This window comes from Schistocerca serialis, unplaced genomic scaffold (genome assembly GCF_023864345.2).
Source record: "Schistocerca serialis cubense isolate TAMUIC-IGC-003099 unplaced genomic scaffold, iqSchSeri2.2 HiC_scaffold_1298, whole genome shotgun sequence".
In the NCBI taxonomy this organism is placed as follows: domain Eukaryota; kingdom Metazoa; phylum Arthropoda; class Insecta; order Orthoptera; family Acrididae; genus Schistocerca; species Schistocerca serialis.
The window spans coordinates 715,653-722,493 of record NW_026047511.1 but is presented as its reverse complement, the minus strand read 5'-3'; positions in this window follow the sequence as shown (position 1 = coordinate 722,493).

Sequence of the window (6,841 nt, the reverse complement as noted above, 5' to 3'; positions counted from 1 at the left end):
TCCATATTGTGTACTGTGGGGGTGGACATTATGGTTGGTAGCTCCATTTTCACTATGTTTTCGTGTTCTAGGTCGAATTTTTCATCCTCTGGGAGTTTGTGGATGTTCTCTAGCACATTTTTGAAAACTTCTGCTTTGTCCTTGTCTTGTGTTATGATGGTGTTGTTGTCTATAATAGGTGGTTCGGTTGAGTGTGAGTGGCCACAGATTTGTTTGAAAGTTTTCCAGAATAGTCCTGCCTGTCTGTGATCTAGTCTTCTGCAGGTTTGTGTCCATCTTTGGTTCCTATATTCGGCGAGTTGTTGTCTGACGAGTGTGTTGAGTCTGTTCCATTCTGTTTTGTGTTGATCGTATTGTGTTTTTTTGAAAAGTTTGTAGACTTTTCGCTTCAGCTTGATGTTTTCGAGTATGTGAGAGGGGATTTGTTGGTATCCTGGGCGTATTCTTTTTTCAGGTGCTGCTTCTTCTGTTGCTTGTTTTATTGCAGAGGTCAGTTTATCGTTGTATTCTTCGAGTTCTTCTACTGTGTTGATGTTGAGGGGAGCTGGTAGGGTGTTGGTGAGTATTTCCCTGTATTTTTGTTCGTTTATCTTGTTTAAGTCATAAATCGTCTTGATTTCCTTTCGTTTTGGAGTGGTTTTAAACAAGTCCAGGCTGAAGATGAGCGGAAGGTGGTCACTACCGATACCATCGCCGATCCACATATCGCTGCAGTGTATGCGTAGGTTGGCGCTACAGAGTATGTGGTCTGGTATGGAGCTTCCTAGGTGGTTGATGAACGTTGGCAGTTTATTCTCGAGTCGTATTATGTTTGGGTCATCGAGCAGATTGTCGAGGTCTCTTCCGTTAATGTTTGTCGCATGGTCCCCGAACGTTGTTGATCTAGCATTTAAGTCTCCTATAATTATGAACGGTCCTAGGTTTATTATGTATTGTATGAAGTCCAACGGTATTCTGTTTCTTGGCGGGACGTAGAGTGTGACTACGTTGATGGTGTTATACAATTTGGTTTGGAGCCTGATGATTACTGCTTGGACATTTTTGAAGGCGGCGGGTACGTCGACGCGAATGGCTGGGATCTGTTGGTCATGGAATATGGCTACCCCTCCGTGGTGGGATCTGCTGTTAGGGTCTGTTGATGTGTCTTCTCTGTGGCAGATATAGTCTCTTATTTGTAGGGGAAGCTGGTTTGCTCTTGTTTCCGCGATCCCGAGGATTGATATATCCTCTTGGGTTGTTAGGTGTTCCAGCATCGGTTGTTTGGCTCGGAAACCGTTCGCGTTGACGAACCCTATTTTGAGTTGTCTCTTTCTGTTTATACTGGCGAAGGTGACTTTTCTTGTTGTGGGCCCCACACTCTGTTTCCGTTTTGTTTGTTCGTGTCGAGTGATTTTGTTTTTATCAGGAAGTGTAGGTAGTTTCCTGTTTGGTTCACCTCGAATTGCCTATTGAAGTACTGCTTTGATACCTTCTGCAGTTCGTTTGTGATTTTGTTTTTCTTTTCGGGGAACACGTTTATTAGTGCTACAGTGATGGCTCTGAGGAGGTCGTCGGTTTTGATATAGGTGTCTTCTGGTTTCTCTGCTTGTTTCGCTGGCTCATCAACGCATTTTACTGTGGCTGTTGTGTTCTCGCTGGTAGGTGCCGGTGGTCTTTTGGGGCATTTTGGGTCGTATGCTGCGTGTTGCTCGCCGCAGTTGGCGCATCGCGGCTTGTCCTGCGAGGTGCATCTGCTGGAGAAATGTGCTTCGCTGCATTTACTGCAGATTGGTGTTTTGGCATTGCAGTTTGCCGTTGTATGGGAGTAGCTGGAACATTTTCCGCAGAAGGCAGGTTGAGGAGCCGGTAGCCTAGACGGTTCTACTGGGTACGTCCGGTGGAACATGCGGATGTTTTCGCTTAGGAGACGGTCTATGGTTGCCTGGTCGTGCGATATTACTCGCATCATTTTTAGTTCTTTGTTCGTGTCCCTGCTTCTTACTCGGCATACGAATTTTATGTCGAAATTTTGCTTTTCGAGTTCTTTGGTTATTTCCTCGGGCGTTATGTCATAGTCGACGTGCTGAATTACCACGCTGAAGGTTGGTGCATATGTTTTGTGTATTTCTGGTTGGTTGCTTTTGAAAGGTAGCGGTTCTATTTCCATGTTTGGTCTGCTGCTTCGTAGGTTCCTTTCTAGGATTTTCGCAATTGCTGGATTCGTGCTGTGTAGTATAGCTGTGCCATTGTTTCTTACTGACATGTTTATAATGTTAGTAGGCTCCTGGATCCCTTCTATGGCTATTGACAGCGATTTTTGGGATTCGCTTTTGTTAAGATTTTTTATAAGGAGCGAGAAACGGTGGTTTGCTGGCGTCGCCTGTTTGGGCTGTGTTTCGGGATTTGCTGTATTTTTTGTTTGTCCTGTTTGTGTGGTGTCCTTGCTTGTCGCTGAGTTTTTTCTTGATCGTCTGTTGGTGACCTGCTGCCAATTTTCGTCTGCGTCTTGGTCCACACTTTCGTTGGAGGTGTGTATTTCCGGTGACTCTGCTGGTGTTTGTATAGTTGTCCCGTCTGCTGTTTGTTCATTGGCTGGTTCGTCAGCTTGGGTTTTGTTTGGGGGGCTGTTTTTTACTGGGTTGTCATCACTAGATGTTTGTTTGTCGGTATTGCCGCTCGTCTGGGGTGTGGGTGTTGCTCTGTCTTCGGGTGCGGCAGGTGGTATCAGCTTTTGTTTTGCTTTTGCTTCGGCGGTTGTTGTGGTGCCAGATTTTTCAGCTTTTTTTGCCCGTGTCTTCGCACTGGGTTGTGTTTTCCTTGCCTTTTTCCGCTCAGTCGTCTGTGGGCCTTCGTCATCAGTTGATGTGACAGGCAGGATGTCAGTGACATTCACGACAGTGCGTATTTGGCTCGGTGGCGGCAACGTTTCGGTGTTTGTTGGGCGTGTTTGACTCGGCGGCGGCATTAGTTCGGATCCGTCATTGGGCATGATGATGATCTCAGAGTGGTGTGTTGTATTCAGTGTAGAGTGGTTTGACATGGTCTGTTTCTGTAGTGACGTAGTGAGATGTGTATGTATCTGTGTGTCTTTTGGTTCGGAGTGTTCCTGACGTGTTTTCTTGGGGTATAAGCTGGTAACTGTACCCTGCTGTCTAAGCCTTTGCGCTGTAGGCGCGGGCTGGTCTGTCCGCGGACAGGGCCCTGACCTACGACAATCCCTAACTAACAGGTGTCCCTACGTTTCGGCTTTCCGAAACATCTCGCCTATCAACTATCAATGGGGAAAGAACACGACAATTTTTGGTGCTTTTTTGGAAGGTGTCCAGTTAAGAATGCATTTACACTTTCGTGTGGAGCATTCTCGCTGGTTCCTTGCTTCCGACTCGTCGAATTATTACGTGGAGGCGCGGTCCGTTTGGCGGGATTTGCGCACTGGCCGCGTGGCGGCGCTGAGGTCGCAGTGGCTAGCGGTGGCGTAGCCGACTGCCGTCAGAGCTCGCCCAGCGCTGGTGGCGGGCGGATCGGAGGCGGGAGCTGTGCCGGTCTGCGGCGTAGTCCAAGTGCGGGCGGCACGGAATGGCGTAGGGAAGCCGAAACTTCGTCCACACCAATCTGCTCCTCCCTGGCAATGGACTAGCGTGATTCGGCGCAGTTGAGCATCGCTGACCTCGTGGAAGATGGACGTACACGTAGTTACTCGCAGAGCGTCGTGCCGGCGCAGCCGGGGTGGGGGTGCTTTATGGGCTCGGGTGCGGCGGCCGGTTGCGCGCGCGCCCCATTGGTCGGCGGCCGCAACAGGGCGAGCTGGTAAAGGTGCGGCGGCGGCTGGCGGCGGGTGCCACTGTGTGGGGAGACGCTGACTAGAGCGGAGCGCTTGCTACTGGTGTTGCTGCTGCCGTACGTTGGTTCGAGATGCCGCCCAAGACTAGCGGGAAGGCCGCCAAGAAGGCTGGCAAGGCGCAGAAGAACATTTCGAAGGGCGACAAGAAGAAGAAGCGCAAGAGGAAGGAGAGCTATGCCATCTACATCTACAAGGTGCTGAAGCAGGTGCACCCTGACACGGGCATCTCGTCGAAGGCGATGAGCATCATGAACAGCTTCGTGAACGACATTTTCGAGCGCATTGCGGCCGAGGCTTCTCGCCTGGCGCACTACAACAAGCGCTCGACCATCACGTCCCGCGAGATCCAGACCGCTGTGCGGCTGTTGCTGCCTGGCGAGCTGGCCAAGCACGCCGTGAGCGAGGGCACGAAGGCGGTGACCAAGTACACGAGCTCCAAGTAAGGAGGTGGCTCTGGAATGGAAGGAAGGATGGAGAAGGCTCCTCCGTTGCGAGAGCGGCAAAACGGCCCTTTTCAGGGCCACCAACTTGCCATTTGCGGGAAGGGCGGAATTGTTGTTGTTGTTGTTTGTGTGGACGGCTGTGATGTGATGTATGTGTGCATTGTGATTGTGGGTGGGGGGGGCGCGTCAAAGCGTGTTGCGGGGTACGGCCACGAGGTTGGTCGCCGTGGCGTGGAATGGTGGCACGCCTCGTTGGAGTGGTTTTGACCCATTGGTGTTGGTGTGTGTGTGTGTGTGTGTGTTACCTGTCTGCGAGGGGGGACAGTGCGATCGGCGACTTTTGTGTCACCGTAACGACGGCCGTTTGCGGGTTTGTTTTTTGCACATCATACATGGCGAGGGTGAAATGTGAAATGTTTTTGTTTGGTTTTTTTTTTGTTTTTTTTTTGCCGCCCACTATTCCCTTTGCTGTACGCCGAGTTTGACAATGGTGCGACGTAACTGCAGCGTGGAGGTGTGTGAGTGACGTTGAAGTGAACGTGCCATTAAGACGCATTGTTGTTGTATTGTACTGTACGTGTACGGCGACACGCACGATGATGTACCATTCGACTCTGATTTTTGATAGCCGTGTTTGACTGATTGCGTACGACGCACGCACACCGATGTCGTCATTCAAGATGCACGCGTGTCCAGTGCAGTACAGTAAGCGCGACGCTAGACGACGACGACGGCGGCGGCGGTCGTTTGTTTGGCGAATGTCTGTACACGTGTTTGTCTGTGTCCATCCGGTATGTATTTGTTTGTTTGTTTGAAAGTGTTTTGTGTGTCGGTGACGTGGTCCGATCCGTCGCCCCCTGAGTAACTGTCGATCGGCGCGATAGACCGGCGTCACGCAACTGAACCGAAGTCGTGGGCACACCCGTCATACTGTTGTACACCGTCGCGCTGAGAACGGTAACGAAAGGTTGACTTTGATCGGTCGAATGTCTGGGCAGAACGTGAGGAATGAGGCAAGAGTGCAAGGAGGAAAGGACAGAGGGGGGGCAAAAGAGAGAGAGGAAGGGAAAAAGGGGAGAAACGCATTCGTAGAGCAACGGAACGTTCCCGTGTCGGAGGCGTATTGGAGCCGCACTGAAATGCGTTTAACGGCGGCGCGGCTGCAAGTGTCTGCCGTGGTGAACGTTACCTTTGACGGCTGCATTGGGCTTTGCCTTTGCTTTCGCTTTTCGCTTTCCCGGATGTACGTAACGTTTGTTGATATGGTTCTGAGGAAGAGTGTATGACAGTGCCGTGCCGTCCATGTTCGTGTGCCCTCCCATTGTGTGTATGCTATTGTCTGTGTACTTGAATGATGTATGTAGGTGTTAGTGGACATGTTTTACCAGTGGGGGGAAATGGATGTCACGGTGGAGATGACGCACCCTCCGTACAGAAAGGTGTCGAGAAAGTGAGTGTGTGTGTGTGTGTGTGTGTGTGTGTGTGTGGTGTGTGTGTGTGTGTGTGTGTGTGTGCGCGTCCGTGAATTGGCAGTGTTTGGAGGTGGGCGTGCCCTGCATGTGGCCCGGAAGGCTGTTCGTTTGGCGGTAGTGTTGTGTGGACAGGGGAGGGGCATGCGTAACGCTGCTGGCATGGCATTTCGGGAGATGGGAGGGGGCAAACGAGGAAACGAGGAGCGGCGGCCAAAGACGGGACGGGGAGGGGCGCGGTGTGGGTGGCTTGCGCCTGTGCTCGGCGTTGTGGTTTGTGCAAAAGAGGAGGAGAAAAACAATGAGTTGCCAGGGAGGGGAGCGGTGTTGTGTTGTGGTTGTCGTGGTGTAGCCGCAGACGCGGCTGTCAGTGAACGTGGCGAGACGGACGGATGCGCGGAGGGGCGGGGGCGGCGCATTTCGCCGGTGCCGTGCCGTGCCATGCCTGAAAGCCGCGTGGTCGCTGTGTTGTTGGTGGCGTGGGGGCGAGGAGAGTACCGTACGGGTGTGCTTGTGCGCCGGAAATGGCACACTGCGCCTGCTCGTCTTGGAGGCTGATGGCTGTGGTGTGGAAATGGGGCGCGGTGATGTTGAAGCAGTTGAAGAACAGAAAAGAAACCAAGAAGAAAACGGAAGGCGTGATGCGGCGGTGGTGGTGAGAGCGGGAAAAACAAAACAAAACAAAAGAACGAAAAAAAAACAACAAGAAACAAAAAAGAAAACAAAAAGTCTATCAATATTAAAATGTAAATGGAAATGGAAATGGACCCAGGTATAACCTCCCTGCACAAATAGCAGAGAGTCCGATGGTAATAAAAATGTGCCAGAATGTTAACGTCCCTACAAAACAAACCCAACGATAATATTAATGAAAGAATGAACCGTATGTAACATTGCAACAGACACAATGAAACCTGATAAATTGTATAAGGGCAGCAGCGTTGACCTTTGGCCCTGTATTCAGAATAAAAAGAGCCAAAGATCGTTACCCCAATGAAAAAAAAAGACACTGAAACACGTATGTAACATAGCAGCGATGGCGAGACATTGTAGCATCTGTGACCAGAGAGTTTGCGCTGGACTGCGCGAGTGTTGCGAGCGGTTCTCAG